A 22,500-nucleotide genomic window follows, 5' to 3' on the forward strand; every position below is an offset into this window, starting at 1 on the left:
ATACCATGTTCCTTCTCCTTGCCACTTTGAACCTCACCACGGTGGATGAGCCTCTTTTTGTTATCATGATCCTTGAGGATGTTGAGGTTTTTCTTAGATATGCCCTACAAGGTCTTCACCATATCCAAGGAGGTAGTGTTGAAAGCCTCCAACTTCTTCTCTTTGCTGAGTTCATCCTCATTAACCCTATTCCTAAGGTTGTAGGTCTCAATTTCCAACTCACTGAGTCTATGTTTGAGATCGAGGATCTCATGGTAGATCCATTTAGTTGTCTTGTAGCTGTCCACAACACTATTCTTAGCATTATTCAGCACATCCATCTCTAAGTTGTCCCTAGCAATGTCACTGAGGATGATCAAGGAAGGGTCTATAAGTTCTTCTATTTGGATCTTTCCCTCCTCATTCTCATGGACCTGGGTATGGATTATCTCTCTCTTGATCCCCAAATTGGAAGTGTTGTGGTCAAAATTTCTCTTGACCACCTTCTTGTCCTTGCCAGTGATGGAGCACCTATAGGTGGAAGTGACCACATCATCGTAACCCTAGTCAGGTTCCAAGTCAAGCTACTACTTGAGCTTGTTCGTCGGGTTCTCCTCCATCATTGCACTTCCCTCGTCCTGCTTCTCCTTATTGACTTCTTCTGTCTTCCTCTTATTCTTGGTAGTCTCCATGGCTTCCTTATCTCTGCTAGAAGGCACTTTGATAATAATCTTATACTTGCTCTTCTTGCTATCTTTTTCTTTTTTAGCCTTGGTCATCTCCTCGCCATCAGCACTCTCACCCCCAGTCTCCATGCCATCGTCCTATTCATTATACCCTTTTTTCAAAGAGGTATCTCTCCAAGTCTCAAGGGGAGTGGCAACCTCCTTTCTTAAATAGGGAGACATGTCCAAACTATGCTGAGGGGATTCATAATCTTCTGAATCTATGTACAACTCCACCTCCTCAATCTTAGAGGGGGAGTAAATTTCATCAGTATCACCGAAATCCCTTTTAACCCTTTTTCCCTCTTTCTTTCCCTTAATTTGCTTGCTTATTGTTTTAGACTTGAAATATTCATATAACAGTAAGAGTAGCCCTTCATGGAAAGCAGGGTTCCTCATTTTCTTATCTTGAAATTCTTGGATATTATCATTCATCCATGAAAAGAGGTAAAAAGAAATGGAGATTTTAGCTTCGTACCTAAAGTGGTTTAGCAGCATGAAGTGGTAGGTGCAGATGCGATCAAACCTGGTGTCCAAAGTTATGTATTTGATAATGGCTCTAAACACAAACCTCAAAATGGGCTTGATAGACCTCGAGAGATAGTGGGTTCCACTTTTTGCCAGCTTTTTCTTCTCCTCCAAGTCTTTGGTGAACTTCGTCACCACTTGCCCTAAGATTTTGTTTTCTCTGTAATATTTTTTCCCAATAATGGGGATGCCAGTTACATGAGAAATAATTTCCTCTATGATAGTGAAGTCCACCCCATCAATCACCATATTGCCCTCGTTCTAGTGATTCACCATAGCTTTGGTGACTAAAGGTTTCCAACCATGGAGACACTCAATGTAATTGGTGATCTCCCCTTTCTCCAAGATCTTATAGACTTTAGTTCTTCTCTTCCATTTCAATGCCTCATCCTCTAGCTCCCATCTGTGTCGTTCGACTACCATGACTCTCTTCTTGCCTTTACCTCTGAGAGCCATAACTTGCAAAATTTTCCAACTATAGACTCCTCTATTTTTCATGTTTCTAGCACTTTCCTTGTCATAATGGATGCTCGGCTTGTGGTGAAAGATTTTGATGATGTGGGGAGTACCCGTGAGATTGTACTTTCACTTCATAGATCTACACCTTCCTGAAAAGAAAGTAATTACCCTTTTGAGAACACACATGTGTGTACTAAAATCAGCCTGCGAGCAACTAATATTCATTATTATCATTAATAATACCCAATCTTCCTGGGATTCAATCCATATCGATGGTTTCATTAATTTCTGATGGAATGTCACTTCCATCCATCCATCTAGCCACCTCACCATTTTTTATCCCCTAGTTCACCAGCTTGTCTACCACCTTGTTGGCTTCAAAAAATTTATGTGCCACATGAATTTCATCGAAGGTTTGAAGGTCTTTGATGCTCTCCCTGATAATATTCACCGTAGTCCAAGTTGGTTTAGTTTTCCCCTTAAGGCAATCGATAATTTTTTGGAGTCTCCCTCTAACTAGATACATTTGACTGCCACATCTTTGGCTAACTTGATAATTTGGTGAGTAGCTAGGGCCTCGAAAAAGTGATTAGTTTGTCACCCAATCGGAGCAGCAAAAGAAGCAATGCCTTTGCCATGTTCATTCCTGATAATTCCCCCCACTCCAGCCCTTCTCGGGTTGTCTTTAGTAGCCCATCAAAGTTGGCCTTGAGGCAACTCATAGGGGGGAAGGACAAGCAACAATTGTCTCTATTATTCTTTATCTTGAGAGGGGGAGGGGAGGGGTCCTTGGCAATGGTTTGGTTTTCCATAAGGGCATGGAAGCATTTTTGGAAAACAACCAGCTCATTCGCCTCTTTGTCCTTAAAGATGTGGTTGTTCCTCTCCTTCCACACCCCCCAACAAAGATGGGGGAGAGCCCAAATCCATAAAGAATTAGGGTGGGTTCCTTCCAAACCAAACTACCATTGAACAACAAGCTCAAGGGTGTATAAGGGAAAGCACCAAGAAACTTTGAAAAAGGACAGGAAGTGAGACCAAACACCAACAGTGAAGGGGCAATGTAAAAATAGATGATCCGCACTTTCACAATGCCTTCTACAAAGGATGCATCTATTGGGTACCATGTTGCCACGTTTGGTGAAATTGTCAACCGTGAGAATGCGATCTTGCAAGAGAGTCCAAAAAAAGAAGTTAATCTTCAGAGTAAGGCCATGAAGCCAAGCTTTTGCTCACGTTGGGGCCTGGATCTAGGGAAGGAGAGACACATAACTAGAGGCCATCATGTAGAGGCTATTAATTATATTCTATGTTACATATTACATGTTATATTTTATTAATGAAATGTTGTTAAATATAGTTAATTAAGACATGTCATTAAATATATTTAATTAAGACAAGAAATATAGTTTAATTAAATATAGTTAATCATAGTTAATTAAGGAATATCATTAAATATAGTTAATTATACTTAGATTAAGCCACTCAGATTAAATATAGTTAGATTAAATATAGTTAATTATAGTTAATTATATTGTACTAATTTGAAGGATTTTTTTATTTTATCGTATTTTTGTACTAATATTTATTTACTATCTAAAGAATCAATATTATTTTTTTTTTTTTTGTACATATAGGTCAAATGGGCATTCCCATTGCCATGGTTGTGAACTTGTGAATTTAAAACTAAGTCATTATGATTTACATCACATTGAATTAGAATTTTGTGTATATCAAGACTTATTAGAACCTATAAAAAATATTATGACCTATTAGGACTCATACGTCCCCGTAAGACACACATGTATGGATAACGTGCCTAAAAATGTATCATAAGTGATCTTATTGTGTTGTTTGGTGATGTAAGACTCATTATTACCTAATAATACCTATTATGTGCTAGTAAACATATCAATACCTATTAGAACCTATAACAGACATAATGACCTAGTAGGACTCCCTAGGTCCCCTTAACATGTATATGGATAAAAATACCTACAAATGTATCATAAGAGGTCCTTATGTGTCATTTGGTAATGTAAGAATTATTATTACCTAATAAGACCTATTATATCCTAATAATACATATTAAGACTTATTAGAACCTATAAAAAATATTATGACCTATTAGGACTCCTATGTCCCCTTAAGACACACATGTATGGATAACATACCTACAAATGTATCATAAGTTATCTTAATGTGTTGTTTGGTAATGTAAGACTCATTATTACCTAAGAATACCTATTATGTTCTAGTAAACATATCAATACCTATTAGAACCTATAATAGACATAATGACCTAGTAGGACTCCCTAGGTCCCCTTAACATATATATGGATAAAAATACCTACAAATGTATCATAAGAGGTCCTTATGTGTCATTTGGTAATGTAAGAATCATTATTACCTAATAAGTATCTCATAGCAATAAGTTCAAAAAAAGTTTAATTAGTGTAAACATAATAGGACAATGGGTTTAAAAAGTTGCAAATCCAAATGAGCACACAAGAACACCATAAGAAACTTGTGTAGGTAGCTTGAACTCTATTTAACTTTATAATTAGATCTATGACTGAATTGCATGAGTAGATTAGAATATTAAGTCCTTAAACAATTTGTAAGTGATATGTCATGTAGAATACACTATTGAATCCTCAAGCACTCCATTATGACTTGTGTAAGTGGTTTATTAGAAAGAAAATCTTAGAGTTCTTTTGAGTGACTTGTTTGAGCGACATTACTCAATACACTTATCACTTTTTTTCAATGTTCTTATAGTTAGGTAACATTTAAAAGATCATTGTTTTAATATCCCCTTTTGAATATTTTATTACGATCTCACCTTATAGATTATGACATTGTCTATTGGGCACATATCTTACCTTATTTTGTATTCTTCATTTATTTGTGTTCTTGAAGTTGGTTGATTCTCCATACTTTTATCTTTATCAACCTATTATGTTTGCGGCATGTGTGTGTGTGTGTGTGTGTGTGTGTGTGTGTGTGTGTGTGTGTGCGCGTGTGTGTGCGCACGCACGCATGTGTGTGTGTGTGTGCATGCATGTGTCTATCTTTTTATATGCTTTATTATTTAGGCATAAATATATAGGTAAATGACTTTATTCAAAGGCATCATTGTATTCCTTCCACACTTGTCTTTCTTGTTCTCTAACTCATATTAGTAAAAAATTTTGGGATATTGGTACTATGATTTAAATTGTAAATAAAAATAGATGATTTTAATTAAGTGAGTTTTACCTCAAAATATTTATTGTTCTACTAGTATGGTGCCTGATTAATTATATTAATCTTACACTATAAAATCAAACTAGTTGTTAAAATGAACATTGTGAATATCTAAGTGTGGTTCATTCAGTTAGTAAAGTGCCTATGTTATGGTTAGAATGTGGTATAGGTTATGATTTTAGTTGATATAGGGTTATGTTAGAAGGTGTATTTAATGTCAAAATTAATTTCACCATAAGAGATTATTGTTTCACCTAGATCCATCAGGTTATGTTAGAAACTGGACAATGTGCCCTAAAGTTTTTCTAGATTTTTATCTAATTTTTTTCTACATTTTTTAACTAATTTTTTTTACATTTTTACATTTTTTTTCTATATTTTTACCTAATGTTTTTCTACACTTTTAACTAGTGTTTTTGTACGTTTTTACCTAATGTTTGACTACATTCTTGCTTATGTTTTAAATAATTTACTAACAAATTAATTTAAGTACCATTTTAAAACAATTTAAAAAAATTTAAATAATTTAATATCTAACAAACTAATTAATTAAAAAAATTAAATATATTAAAAAATTAACAAATTTTCACTCATAAAATAGGTAAAAAACAATTAATTTAAGTATCATTAACATTTACTAATCAAAAAACACATTAAAAAAAATTTTAAATGGAAAAAAAAAAAAACCCCACTAACCTATTATGGCCGAAACACCTAAACCACTCTCTGAGAACTTAGGAGCCATGATAGTCAAAATGATAGCCGCAAAGGGTTTTTCGGTGCTTTTATAAAACTACAATGTTTCAGCCATAACTATTTCGGCTGGAACCCTTCTAGCCAAAATAGTACATACCACATTGGCATGGGAAACTGCCACATATGTATAGTCAAAACCATTTTAGTTGAAACTATTCAAACCAAAACACCTTTTGGTATCACCAAAGGTGACACAAGTTTGTGCTTCCACCCATAGAGTAAAGAATGTGATCGAAAAAAGTATCATATGCCAGTACTATGAAACATTGTATGATATGTTTAACTGCAAAACCTAGAATGACAAATATGTGATAGCAAGATGAATAAATGCAAGAAAATGGAGCTAAACATAGGTTTACCCAATAATGGGTACCAAAAATATATGCTAAAACAAAACACACTTCTACAAACCATTCTATCCAAGGGAACACATTGATTACAAACCTTGAATGGTGGCTTATAGATTCCTACTTGTAATGTGCAAGGGAAATGAGTAAAAATAGGGTAATAATGGTGCCTCTCAATTGAACCAAGAAAGTGAGCCTTGCAAGTTACACTATAGGATGGAAGATTAAATGGAGTAGAAGAAAGAATGCTAGAATCCAAAGATCTCCAAGTAAATATAAAAATACAACTAAGATAATAATGAAAAGATTAAACTATGATGAAATGCAAGAAAATAGAAAGTAAAACTAATCAAAGTATAAGGAAAGTAAAAACTAAGGTAAGAACAAGAGAATTAATGCTAAGTTACCAATGCCAAAGTAAACTACAGTGAAGACTAAACTAATATGGATGCAAGAGTGTTCAACTATAATGCAACAATGAAAAGAGTACCCAAGTTCTCAAGAGAAAATTTGACAACATAACAATAACATGAAGAAATAAGATATAAGAGAATTGGGAGAGAGTCTCCTTTAAAGAGAAATAGATGGTTAGAGATTAAGAGGAAAAATCTATGGGGAAGAATGATTCTCATTTTGGCTTTGGTCAACAATATTTCCAAGAAGAAAAACCAATGGTTGTGTTTAAAAGGTAAAATATGTGTGGAAGAGGTTAAGAAGAAAAAGAGATTCCACTAACCTTGGAAAGTATGCATTCAAAGTGTAGACAAAAGTCTTTCTCTTTTATTTTGAACAAGGAAAATTCTTTTTTTATGTGCACTATAGGATTAAGGGGGTTTTATTTAATAAAAAGGGGACATGTTCTTTTAATCAAATAAAGACTCAGGATAAGATGGCCAAACCATGAGATATAATCTAATAAAAGATTAATTGATGATTTGATCAAAGTTAAATGATTGATAAATATGCAAAATTGATTAAGCACAAGATGTAGTCTAGCATGGAGATTATAAATGTTGAAAGGGGGGCTTATAGTTTACTAGACCATTTTTTGTTGATTACACATTGCACGTGAGTATGATATGTTGTGGGGGTATGGTGGCTTGTATAGGTCATGGGCATGCCCAACCATGTTGAATAAATTGGTTGGTTATCGATTGCCTTGATGGACTTATGGCCTCTTACAAACATTTATAGAAATTTAATGTATTACCTTTGGTCTTTGGTAGGTGGAAAACCATGTGCCTTGAAGACCTATAGAACATCTAAGCATTTATTCCTATATAGGTGCTTTTATTCATGACGCTTGTGTGTGATCAGATTAAGTTTTCAACTCATTAGATATTTCAATTAAAGAATTTTATGCTTTCTAATATTTAAAATCTTAGTAGACTAATTTTTTTATTTGGAAATTTTTTTTTGAAACTTTAACATACTTTTTTTTTTTCCTTTATTTATTTTATTTTTTGTGCATTGATACATATACATCCATATACACACAAAAACCTGCACATGCACATATACACTACATAGGAATCCACACACATGAACATGCATGCCTCATGATATCTTCTCCTATTTAAACCCTCTCCCCTCTCTCTCCCCCTCTCTCATCACCAACTCCATCCATTTTAATCCTTATTCAATCTCTTTCTCTTTATCTCATCTCTCTCCCCCTCCATGTCTCTTTCTAACTCATTTGTCCGTCATCTTCTCCCTTTCTCCTATTTCTCATACTTTTTACCTTATCCATGTTGATCTCTAAGACTATGTTATCAATTAGTGTCCAAACATGTATTCATTTACTAGGAAAGATTACACAATCATCAATGTGACTAAGTTATATAGTAGAGGCCGAGCATACATAGCTTATACCGAATAAGATAGTGCTTATTGAGTATTTAGTAGAGACTGAGAACATGTATGCATTGAGAAATATAGTAGAGATTGAGCACATTGACAAATTATTATGTGCTGAGAAAATAGGTATATAGATGTTAACTGACAACATGAATAAGTCTACATGACTGAGCATCAAAGGATTCAAGTGTCAAGCTATTTAGCCTTGACATATAATTTTGTAATGGCACAAACACATACATAAATCATTTTGGCCAAATTTTTTATAAAATTTAATATTTGTGGAGATGGCTAAGAGGAAGATCATGCATCATTTCTGAAGTTAATGATCCCAAGGCATGAAATCAAACCAATAAGAAAATTAGATGGAACTAAAAAAAGATGGTGAATTGTAAACCATCGACCAAGAACTAGAACCTTTACAAAACATCTATTTAAGGAGGACTCTAACCCTAGAATCATGTGGAGTATCCTTATGTGAGTATGAAGGAAGGAATAATTAGTTATATGCACATGTGAAGAAGAGAGGACTAAGTTTGCAATAAGATCAGAGAGCAATCAGAGTAGCGAAAGACTAAATAGATTTATCAAATTAGGAGATTTTATTGGAGATATAGTATTGAGGAGACCCAAGACCAGCTTACAAAGAAAATTGAGGGTTAGGTATTGAATCAATTATTGTTAATTGAGATAGGGTAAATATCTTAATAGTGTGGTTTTATTAGACCTATGTAAACCTCCTAATGGAGTCCTTACTTAAATGTAAGTGTAAAATCCTCTAACAAGGTGAGACCTAGTAGTCTTAAACACTTTTAACAAGGAAGACCCCTCATAGGGTAGATCATATCTTATGATCAAATATTGTGACCCTAATAGGTTAACTTTTTTGTTGCAACAGTGAAGATTTATGGGTTTCATCCCCACCCTAGTTGTACATTTGCATTGAAGTGTTTCTAGGTTACCAAATCGTTGTGTTATGTGTTACAATTTTCATGGATGTGATGTATTTCATTTTTGTTTTAGCATTATAGTTTTTATGGTAAATATATTATAAAAAATGAAATAGTTGTGAATTCATTGAATTGATTTTCATGTCAAATTTATAAGATCTTAATTCACCCCACCCCCCTCTTAGTATCTTGTTTCTCATATACTCTTTACAACAATTAGTATTAGAGCTCAGTTCTTTTATCAGGAACCCTAATAACTTGAGAGGATTAGATCATGGAGATGGAAGTGTATAAGATGGGAAAGTCATTGAGAACCAAATGATTGAAATCCAGATCATATTGCAACAATTAGAAGCAGTAAGAGAAGAGTTAAGGAAACCCTAAAAAGAAGGAAAGAGGTAATTATTCGACAAAAGGACACTCAATACAAAGAAGTTGATGCTGAAGGACTACTTAATAGTGAAAAGACTAGTAATAACAATGAAGCATTGAAAAAAATACTAAAGAATAATAATTCCCTCACAAAGGAAGAAAACAATCTCAAGACAAGACAAGAAATTAAATCACTTACGCCATGTGAAGCAATAAAACAAAAGAAGAAAGAAATGGAAGACAAGCTCATGGATGAAGAAGACAAAAGGCAGATGAATATTAGACTTGAAGAGAGATCATTTGAATCATAGAAGCCTACAAATAATTAGTTGGATATGATAAATCAACTAGTAATTGCAAATCAAGAACCAAATGGAAAAGATTTGGAGATCACAAATCTAAGGTTGCAAAATGAAGGAATTGAAAAGTGGTTTAAGCCATCCAAAGGAAGTTATGGAGAGATTGAAAAACCAAATGAAGTAATAAAACACTTTAAAGAACTATTGAGGTCACCTAGAACAAAAGACACCTCTAGATTTAAATACAACAAGCACTCTTCATCTACTAAAGAAGGAGAATCATCACAAAGTGGAGAATAGAGGAATGCAAAATCCAAAGGCAAAACCAAATGTTATTACTATGGGAAAATTGGTCACATGGCCAACATTTGCAAAAGCAAAATGGTAAGAAAAATCCTAAACCTAAATTGAGTGGTAATTGTTTTAATTGCAACAAAGTAGGACACCGAACACATGAATGGAGATCAAAGAAAAATGATTCAACCAGAAATGTATCTAAATTTCAAGGTCATTATTATAAATTTCAAAAGTATGGACATGGAGCTCATGAGTGCAGATTCAAGAAAAAGTCAAACTAGATACTTGAGAAACAAACTCATACATCAAGGATACATGATTCTACAATTGGGATTACAACAAATGGTACAATTGTCACTATTATGGAGAATATGGACACATTCTAGAGAATTACACCAAAACACATTTCAAAGAAAATCATGAGAAATGGATAAATGGAGAAATAGTATGTTCTAGTTATCTCAAAGTTGGATATATCAGTAGAAACTCCAAACTAGAACACCAACACCAGTACCAAGTAATGCAATGGAAAAACCTAAAAGAAAAAAAACATAGATAGAGATAGTAAGAGATGGGAATAGTAGAGTAGAATAAACTATGATCACCCAATCTAATGGATTAGGTGATCACACCACATCTCTCTAAGGACAAAAGGTATGTAAGAACTATATACTCAAATGTTATATCTTATCTTAGTTCCTAGGATGAAAGTAATAAAGGTTCATATCTACATAAATAAAAGATGCATTAAGAACTCTAAAAAAATAGTAAATCATAAAGTACTAAGCATCAGTGGTACAATAAGTATTGATCAAGATTTATAGGATAGATTGAGCAATCAAGGAAGGTAATACATTGACTGAATGAGTTAGTTATAACCAAGTGAGTAACCTTGACCAAGATGAAATGGAGACCGAGCTAGTTGTCATGCACCAACCAAGTAAGAAGACATTAAATGCAAACCTAAAATGGAAATTTGAAGGTTTTTATCAAATATGGACATTCATTTTCATTCACCAAGCAATAAATGGAGTTAATGAGAAGATTTCAAAGCAATAGAAGTGATTTTAGTGACCAGTGAAAAATAATCACAATAGTTTACTAGCACATTTTTAAAACAAAGTAAGTATTATTCTCAGTGCCAAGTTAAATACTCAGTGAAGACATTTGCAAAAGGTTTTGTTTTAAACCCTAGTTTAGAATGGCATCTAGAAGTGAAATGTTCAAGGACAACAGTGCACAAATTATAAGAAATGATCAAAGTGCTCCACCTAACTTTAGAAATTTGGTAAATCGTAAAAATTTGTTGATGATATTGGATCTTTATCATCAATTCTACTCAAAGTCTTGACTGTTCAGGATGTAAAATCCTGTTATCTATGCAAAGTAGGAGAAATTGAAGATTTTGAGATCAGAGCATCTTATGATGAGTTATGTGTCAATGGGATCTTTAAGGATGTGTAATGACCCGCCAAGGGATCCAAAGAGTTAACCTAAAGTTTCACTAAGTTTGGTAACATTTGTTTTTAAAACATGAAAGTAAAACCATTCATAACATAGTAGCGAAAGCCATAACATTAATCAACTGAAACTATACATAAACATACATAACAGGTTACATTCTTCATGGATCCCTTAACATTGAATCACATCTAACATAACTAATTAATGATTCCATCTAATACTACATCCACATAAAATAATAATGAAAAGTCCAATGTTCATAAATTACATTTCTGATTGCTCAATCATCCACTGTACATGCCACAGGGTATGACAGGCTTAAAAGAATATACATGTGTGAAAATAAAGTACATCATCATCATCCTTATTCTAGTCCATGATGCAATAAAGTAAATTTAATCACATGTCATACATGATACATCATCTTAAAAGATATAAACATCCATCATAAAAGATAACCATATATCAAACATAATTAATTAAGTGCATGGTTCCTCCCAACCGTAAATAGCATTATTAGACCATCATGGGCCCTAGCCATCCCTCCATGCATAACATTCCAAATCATCGAAGAGATAATCGGTATTGACATAGTAGGAATGTCACTCCTAAATCATACTACATCATATGTAGAAAAGAATTCTAACATGCAAAATAAAGCATAAGATAACATCATCTAACATATGCAAATCATCAATATAAGGATACATGTCCACCATCATAATCCATGAACATAATGAAGATAGATGCCAACAAGAGAATGTGTCAGCCATGGTGTCTCAAATGAATCTCAAATGGTAAGAGTGAGGAAACACTACCACCCGATCGCATGGAACCTAAATGGTCTACTCTTGCCATGCTGAGGAGATAATCTCAACTCCCAAACAAGTTATCAAAACATATAACACAATAACTCTCTAAGTCCAGGATTCCTAAAAGTATACTAACTCATAGGTTCCAACAAAAGACCAACATCTAATCCTAGAGGCACAACAAAGACATGTAGGAAACCTACTATGCAAGCAGGAAAGTTTCATTGCACGGATCATGCTAGAGTTACCCTAGTAGTCTCCCAATAGACCCCAGCCCCCTAGTGATCCCTATGTGGCCACTAGTATCCTCTCATACAGGCAAGGCATACTACGAAATACAAGGTCGCAACCAAGCATTCTCGCATGGGCGAGAACAAACAATTATCTTATTAGGTTCATTAAGTCAGTATTAGGTGTAATGTTTTCACTTATTAAAATAACTTACAATGAGTTACCCTGGTAGCCACTTAGGGCCCCAGCCCCCATTGCAAGCCACTTCATGACACTACAAGTAGATAACCTACCCTAAGCTCATAGAATCATAAATCACAAAATACCAAAATATAATCCACAATATAAACATCAAATCTCCATGAGCAACTGAAAAGCATCCATAGATAATCATGACCACAATAGTTCTTTATTGGCAATTGAAGGTATCACTGATAATCACAATAGTCATTGGTTCTTAACAAGCAACCAAAAAGTATCTCAAGTATTACTGATCAAAGACTCCAAAATGGTTGAATCAAAACATGTCACAACATGACATCATCAAGATCAATTAACAATTCAATCCCATCGAAGCAACTAGAAAGTAATCCAAATACAACTAATCACTAACTCATAAAAAAGTCACAGTTTACACAAGAAGACTGAAGACAAAATCAATCAGCATGCCATCACATAACCATGGTTGAGTTTAAAAGATCGAGTTCAAAAGAAATCATCATGACATCACATTCATAACCCCCAAGCCTCTGTAGGCGTCCTATAACTGGTCAACAAACTAGTCAACCCAAACCCAAAACAAGAAGCATAGAGAAAACACAATGCAAGCACATGTTTTGGTTTGCTAAAATTTCATAGTTGAATTAAGTGTGGAGGTCTCAGTTTTTGTTTTCAAATTTAGATCTTGAGTAGAGAAATTTGCACATTTTACCTAACCCATGTATTTGTATTAATAAGTTAAAGATTTTCCCATGACTCTTAGAATTCAATTTTCTAAAGTGCCTATAGGATCAATACGTTTTTGGACAAGATTTCCCCCATCGAGTTCAATGACTATGGTTTATCCTCTTAATAATCTACCCTTCACAACTAGATCCAATTAAACAATTAAATTTATATTTATATTGTAAAAATAAAATATTACAAAATGATTTAATTAAAAAAAAAAGTAATTTGTTATTAAAAAATTTATAAATATATTAATTAATATATAATAGTAAATATTATATAATAATTAATATTTAAAAATAACTAATATTATATAGTAATTAATATTTAATAATAATATAATAATTAATATTTAAAATTAATTAATATTAAATAATTTTTTAATAACAAAATAATATTTAAAAAAATGAATCACATATATCAAATTTGTAAAGCAAACAAGGCATATTATACTTGTTGAAACTGCAAGTCGCAGTACGTAGGTACTCTGCAGTCGTAGGGCCTGCGATGATAGCGATACATAGTATTGCCTGTCGTTACAGTACCTACGACGGCAGGTACCTACGACCAAAAGATCATTTGGGGTATGGGTCTCGACCCTCCCACCACGATATAACAATTTTTTAATTATTTTTTGAATTTTTTCTTTAAAAATTTTTTTAATAAATGTTTTTCCCAAAATCATTTCATTCAAACATTTCTCAATAAACATTTATATGAAACACTTCTATTTTCGTAGACACATTTATCATATATATGTTTTTTTAAATGCAACATTTTTTAATAAGCGTGTATATATATGTCTGTATGTATGTATGTATGTATGTATGTATGTATGTATATGTATGTATATATATATACAGAATAATAAACATATATATATATATATTTAAAGAGAATATTTGCAATAATGTCTGCGAACATAAATGTAATATTTAAACAAATAGGGCTTTTTTATTCTATGAATCAAGAATTCTCCCTATAATGATTAATCTCTAGATTTACTTATTGATCCCTCTAATAGGTTTGAATATAAACTTTTTAACCCTAGCCCATAGAATTCTCAGATCTACGCATGAGGGATTTTTTTTCATATAGAATTTAACTACCCATGACAAAATGCATACAACCAAGGTATGAAAATCTTCAAAAAGAATTTAGAAGACACGAAGAAGACAAGAAGTGCAAGAAGCGAAATATCATAAGCCAAAATCACAAGTGTCTACCTAGACACTGATGCTAAATCACTTCTCCTCAGAATCCGCAAAGCAAGCTCCTTCCTTCTCCCATGTTCTCGGGTCCTTCAAACATGCTCTCTAAGCTTCTAGGAGTGCCTGAATATAAATAACTCTCAGGAAGCACCTAGAATGTCTCTAGAAACAACCATAAGGTGTTGACAACTAAGCATGAGTCTTTTCCAACCTTCTAGATGAGTTGTAAGGTTGTAGACACCATGTGCTTAATTTGTGCACTAACTCCTATGTTGTTGACATATGTGCAATCAAGAGGTGTGTTCACTCCTAAGTAGACTTATAACTTTTATTTTAATTCTTTTATTACTTTTATTATTATTTATTATTATTATTAATTTTAATTTCTTTTATTTAATTCTTTTTCTCAATTAATTGTCATTTAATTAATTAAAATCAAAATATCAAAAGATCATGATATTATATTAATTTTTCTCAAAATAATTAAATTATTAATTAAATCTTTTAATTTAAGACTTAATTAATAGAAAATTCACCATAGACCTCCAAGATAAAATATGAAAACCCATCATAGAACAATTCATACAAAATCAGTCTAAAGGGTTAAAATCACGAATTATGTCATCCGACACATTCAGAAGGTAAAATATCCAGATACTTGTCCTATCCCTCTAGGAAAAATGGTTTAAGGGTTTAGGATTTGGACTTCAGAATTTAACTCCCCTCTCTTACCATTGATATAGTGTGATAGGGTATGCTCATCCTGGCAATTCAGGGAAGTCGATACTCGATACCTGTAACCTACATAAAAACCATGCATGTAAATAAAATATATATATGCTAACCTAAATAGGCAATGGCAAGAAGTGGTGCATCGTGTAGATCTCAACTAGTAGGTGACTACGACTCCCTTCCTTAACCACATCAAAAATGCCATACATAATAACAAACACGCACACCATACACATGCAAGTCTAGGGTAAGTATCCATAATAAAACACATGTGATAATAAACCATCCATCTAACACTCATCAATAACTAGAAATAATGTAATAATCATCATGCATATATGAAATGTAGAGTCTAAGTAATCTCATCATACATCAACTGAATCCATAGCACAATATCTGATAGTCTCGAAACAGTACTACTAACCATCAACATAAAACTAGTCTAACATAATTTGACAATAATAGCAACAATGTGTCCAGAAAAATGTGAACGAGGGCAGGCACTATAGGATGAAAACAAGATCATTTTCAAGAAAGGGTTTACCCGTGCCCTAGGTTTTCCAAAGGTTTTTAAAGTTAAATGAATAAAGATTGTGCTTAGCTATATTGATGACTTGAAAATATGGTTAGAAGGTGGGTTGATCAAGATAAACAAGCCTATCATTTGCAAGGTAACTAGGTACCCTACCTTGGATCAACCGAAAAGCATAAGAAGCACAACAAATAATGAAATGGAAAATTTGACAAAGGAAAACTAGAATGGTCACGGTATGTCAATTGATAGAATTGAGGGCCCATTAGTTTAATTTTATGGTCATGTGATTGCACACAAATTTTATCAAGCTAGAAAGTTGAACACTATACCTTGTGTAGTAGTGGATTTGGGCTACAAAATTGTGAAGAAAGATCATTCCTATGATCTTTCTTAGCTACAACTTCACCAACTTATAGAGAATTTTGAGGCAGTGAGGAAAGCGAAGAATAACTCTTGTAATTTTAGATCTTTATTAGTCTATATATTTTTCTATGTACAAAACTCTTTTCCTACTATTGGAAGAATTTCTTGGGATAGAAATTGACTAGCTATGGAGTATATTAGTGACTTAATTAGCAAATTTGGAGAAAATTTTGAAGCAATAATGGACAACTATTTTAAAGAATTCAAAGGAAAGTTGAGGAACAAAATGAGGACTCCTAAGTCAATTGTAGACAAGTACTATGATGAAGTATGTTTTATTATAGATATAGATTTTGGGTATGCTCAAGTAGTTTTTCCAAGGATAGCATGGCTAAGACCTATGCCCTATAAAGTAAATGTGGATGAGGTCACTACAACAATTACTATACTTTTAGCTGAAGACATACATAGAAATGTCGAGCAATTTGATAAATACAAATAGTAATTGTGGAGCTAACTACTAAAATTGGCACACCCAAAGTAGGAAAGCAAAGAAAAAGAAATATTGTTGAAGGTGGGAATAAGGAACAAGGAGAAGTGTATGGACAACCTATAGAGGCCAAGGAAGGTAAAGGGAAATAAATTTTTTTTTTAATGCCTAAGGCTACCAAGCAAAAAAAGGTTGTTGTTATTAAGCCTAAGGTAAAGGCTGACCTGGAGAAGGACATGTAAGTATTGGTGACACTTTAGAAGCCAAAGGGCAAGGTTATCATCACTAGGAAAAGAAAATCTCATCCCCCTACCAAGAAATTCATAGGAAGTCCATCAAAGAAGATGAAACTAGGAAAAATGCAAAAGATTCAACACAAGGAAAGTTGAGGAGAAAACTGATGGTAGCACAAGAGGAGGAGGAAGATAATGGAAAGAATGAGTCTAATGAACCAAAAAAACTTCAAATAGTGAAGAGACTCCCTCCAATGACGGTGAATCAGGTGTGTGAAAATTTGAGACAATTTGAAAGATTTAGGGGATTCAAAGATATTCAATATGATTCTATGAATAATGTTGATAAAGATAATCATGAAGGATGTTTAATTGATATGATGATAAAGTTTAGGTTCACACCCATGCAATTAGGAGCTATATTTCTAGAATAATTATATAATTGAGTAGATACAAAGTGGAAGTGGGCAGTGTCCACTGAGGAACAAATAAGAGATACAACACTAGCATAAGCTATGTCAGATTTGGGGAAGATTCATATGTGTATAGCCCTTAAATATTTTGTAAATAAGTTTATGCCAAGAGATAAGGCATATAATATTTTGAAAAACAAATTTCATGAAGTTGAGCACGATAGTATTTATATATGAAAAGAAGAATTTGGGTTGCTTACTCCATCTATGGATGTGAGGGAAGGTCAAGGTGCAATATAATTTGAAGATGATTGCAAGCAAGAAGTAGCCAAGTTGACCAAGGAGATTCAATAACTTGTCAATTAGTGTGAACAAAAAGAGATGGTCACAAAAAAAGATGACATTGACACTCCTTTACTAAACTTGAATGTACTAATAGAAGAGGACATTAAAAGCTTAATGATAGATTCAAGCAAACTATATTGATCCAATTTTGTTATAGATTGTAGACCATCCAAAGATTGAAAATAAGAAGACTGATGATATTGAAGTGACATTAGTTACAAAGGATACGAGTGATGAGAAAATTGGAAAGGCATTAATTGTATTTACACCATTAACTTGTATGCCTATCTTTCAAAAAGAGGCAAATTTTGGAAACAACACATGCACTAAATCGGTAGAAGAAGAAGCAACATAGAAAGAGATAGAGGCTACTCAAGCTCTTATTAAATGGACGAGTGCAAAAGATGCAAAACATATAACTATGACACCTAGCAATAGGTGACACCTACACAAGTGTAGAAACAAAGATCAAGATCAAGTGAAAAGGGGAAAAAACTAAAATTATCACTACCAAGTGATACACCCTCACGATCTCAATAGGTAACTCATTCAAGTGAGGATGATGAGTCAGTGAACCTTGATGAGGTATTTACATTACCTATATATGATATAAATAATCTCACACTTGGAAAAATGGAATAAATACAAACCTTGTTGAGTTGTAAGGAAAAGAAAGAATAATTGAGGAGAGAATAGAAGAGAAGGTAGGTATTACATACTATCAAAGGTATTTTTGTAGATGCATTTGGAATCACATATTTGAATAATCATCATACAATTTAGGATCAACTAGTATATTTAGTTGATAATATTGAAACAAAAGACATAGAGACCAATCAAAAATTATTACAATGGTCTGAGAGAATAATGGAACATAAAGTGATAGAGAAAGTCTCATGAGAACTTGTACATAGACAAGCTAATCTTTCTGCATTGGTCACACAACTGGAAACAATTTTGCAAACGATCTATTTAAGGAGGATTCAAACCCTAGAATCATGTGGGGTATCCTTATGTGAGTATAAAGGAAGGAATAATTGGGTGTATACACATGTGAAGAAGAGAAGAATAAGTTTGCAAGCATATCAGAGAGTAATCAAAGCAGTGAAGGACTAAACAAAGTTATCATATTAGGATATCAGAATGGAGACATAGCAAAGAGGAGACCCAAGACTAGCTTATAGAGAAAACTGAGGGTTGGGTACTAAATCAATTATTGTTAATTGAGATAGGGTAAATCTCTTAATAGAGTGGTTTTAACATACCTATGTAAACCTCTTAACATAGTATTTACTTAATTGTAAGTGTAAAACACTTTATCAGGGTGAGACCTAGCAATTTTAGACACTTTTAATGGGTAAGGCACCACATAGGGTAGATCATATCTTATGATCAAATACTGTAACCCTAATAGGTTAACTTTATTGTTGCAATAGTGAAGATTTGTGGGTTTCATCCCCACCCTAGTTTTACCTTCACATTGAAGTGTTTTTATGGTAGATCTATTATGTGAGATGAATTAGGTGTGAATTCATTGAATTGGTTTCAATGTCAAAAGTATAAGATCCTGATAATCCCCCAATCTTAGTATCTTGTTTCCCATATACTCTTTCCAACACTCCACCCCCCTAATTACCATCTCTCTCTCTCTCTCTCTCTCTCTCTCTCTCTCTCTCTCTCTCTCTCTCTCTCTCTCTCTCTCTCTCAAATACACGCGCACGTGCACACATGCATCCCAAGAACTACCTATATCACCTTGTCTCATTCTCTCTCATACATGTCCCATCTATCATGTATCTTTATCTCTCTATTTTTACCTCATATCTCTTTCCCCATCTTCCTTGTCTCTCTATGTATCATGTCCCCTCCTATTACTACCACCTACTTCTTTTGTCTCATGTATCTCTCTCTCTCTCTCTAATTAATTTTTTTTTACTCTCTCCCCTCCCACCACTCACATGGTCACCCTAATTACTATCTCCCATCCCTATTGTCACTAATTCTTTCTCCTTATTTACCCTCTATCTCAAGCTCATTTCTCTCAAAATATCCTACACATGTCCCCCTATAGTTACCCCTCCCCTCTTCCATTCCCCATCACCATATCTATATATTTTGACTCCTAACTATCCTTCTTGAGCTCTATCTCATCTCTTGACTCTAATTTATCCTAGCATAAGTGTTATCATGATCTCTCACCATCTCTAGTCTCCTATTTACTATTTATGAAAATATGCATCCTAAGAAGGATGTCTCCCCCTCTCTTTATCTCTCTCTATCACTCGCACCTCCTTCAAGGACATGCACACATATCTCCCATCATAATTATATCTTTCCTTCTCTACCTACCCTTCTCTCAACATATATTCCATGTATTTTCCATCTCTCTCTCTTCCCTCCCCCCACCAAGGACATGCATACATATCTCCTTCCATAATTCTCTCTTTTCCTCTCTACCCATCCCTACTCTCAAAAAATATTTAACCTCTCTTTCCTTGTATTTTCCATCTCTCTTGCCCCCTTCCCCAAGGACATGCATACATATCTCCTTCTATAATTATCTATTTTCCTCTCTACCCACCCCTTCTCTCAACATATATTTAACACCTCTCTCTCTCTCTCTCTCTCTCTCTCTCTCTCTCTCTCTCTCTCTCTCTCTCTCTCTCTCTCTCTCTCTCTCTCTCTCTCTCTCTCTCTCTCTCTCTCTCTCTCTCTCTCTCTCTCCAACTTCATCCAATTGATCTCCTAATTATACCATTCTATCTACTTCATCTTTCCTTCTCTCTCTCTTATTTGTTTCTTTGTCATCTCTCCCCCCTCTCATCCTCTCTATTGCACATCTCTTTGCCTCTCATAATTTCTCTCCATGTCAAGTTGATGTCTCTAGCCCTAAATCTCTCAAAGTTATGATTAGTGCTAGAGTTAGGGTTAGAGTTAGAGTTAATGTTAGAATTAGGGTTAGGGTTTAAATTATGATTAGATTTAGGGTTATATAAGGTTAGGGTTAGGGTTATGGTTAGGGTTAATATTAGGTTTAGGGGTATAATTAGAGTTATAATTAGGGTTAGAGTTAGGGTTAGGGTTAGGGTTAGGGTTAGATTTAGGGTTAGCATTAGGGTTAAGGTTACAACTAGAGTTAGATTTATTAGATTTTATGTTATTATTGTTATTAGTTATTTTTGGGGGTTACTGCTCTGATTACAACTAATCTCAATGCTATAATTAAACTTTAGATTAGTATTAGGGTAACTGTCATTTAATTTTTTTATGTAGCTTAGTAATATTATAATTCCCACAATTAGTGTTGTTGTGACACATATTATTTACATTTTCTATAATGTACTCCCTTCCTCTCCCATGCCTTCCCACTCTCTCTATAGATTGAATTTAGTTACTCTTGTTTCTCTCTCCCTCTCTAATCTCTAGATATATCTCCTAATCTCTCTTTCACTCCCTCATCACTCTCTAGATACAACCCCTACTCTCTCTCTCTCTAGATACACTTGCTAATCTTTGTTTCTCCCTACATACTCTCTAAATACACCCCATAATATCTCTCTCTCCCTAATTAATATCTTTTACTCTCTCCCCTCCTGCCCCTCACCTAATTCCCCTAATTGCTATCTCCCATCCCTATTCTCACTATCTCTTCATCCTTATTTACTCTCTATCTCAAGCTCATTTCTCTCACAATATTTAACACATGTCCCTCTATAATTGCCCCTCCCCTCTTCCATCCCCCATAATCTCTATCTATTCTAAGTTCTAACTATTATCCTTGAGCTCTATCTCATCTCTCAACTCTAATTTATCCTACCATAAGCCTTATCATGATCTCTCACCATCTCTAGTCTCTTATTTACTATTTATGAAAATGGGCATCTAGAAAAGGATATCTCCCCCCCCCAACCCCTCTATCTCTCTCTATCCCCTCCCCACCTCCCTCAAGGCTATGCATACATATCTCCCCCATAAATATATATTTCCCTCTCTACCTACCCTCCTCTTAACCTATATTCCTTGTATTTACCATCTCTCTCTCACCCCCACCGAGGACATGTATACATATCTCCTTCCATAATTCTCACTTTTCCTCTCTACCTAGCCCTCCTCTCACATATATTTAACCTCTCTCTCCCCTCCCCAAGGACATGCATAAATAATATCTCCATACTCCCTAAATACACCCCATAATATGTCTCTCTCCTCTCTCTCTCTCTATCTCTCTCTCCATAATATCTCTCGCTCCCCACTCTCTAAATACACCCCCTAATCTCTCTCTCTAGTCTCTAGATACACTCCCTAATCTCTCTATCTCTAGACACACTCCCTAATCTCTCTCCCCCTTCTCTCTAGTATAACCTATAATCTTTCTCTCTCCCTTTTTTTCTCTGGACTCACCCCCCCTCTCTCTAAATACACCCCCTAATCTCTCCCTCCCTCCACACTCTCTAGATAAACCCCCTAATCTCTCTCTCTCTCACATTTGTCTCACATGATGATTACTTTATTTCACTCTTATATATTGCTCATCTCATGATCTCTTCTCCTATTTACATCCCCTCCCCTCTCTCTCTCTCCCCTCTCATCACTAACTCCATCCATTTGATTCCTTAATTATTCTATTTATCTTTATCTCATCTCTCTTCCCCTCCATGTCTCTTTCTAACTCATTTTCCCCTCATCTTCTCCCTTTCTCCTATTTCTCACACTTGTTAGCTTCTCCACTCTAATTACCATCTCTCTCTCTCTCTCTCTCTCTCTCTCTCTCTCTCTCTCTCTCTCTCTCTCTCTCTCTCTCTCACACACACACACACACACACACACACACACACACACACGTGTGTCCCAAGCACTACATATATCACCTTATCTCATTCTTTCTCATAAATGTCTCATCTCTCA

Source organism: Cupressus sempervirens, chromosome 2 (genome assembly GCF_028749045.1).
Source record: "Cupressus sempervirens isolate cs-2001-9-10 chromosome 2, ASM2874904v1, whole genome shotgun sequence".
Classification (NCBI taxonomy): domain Eukaryota; kingdom Viridiplantae; phylum Streptophyta; class Pinopsida; order Cupressales; family Cupressaceae; genus Cupressus; species Cupressus sempervirens.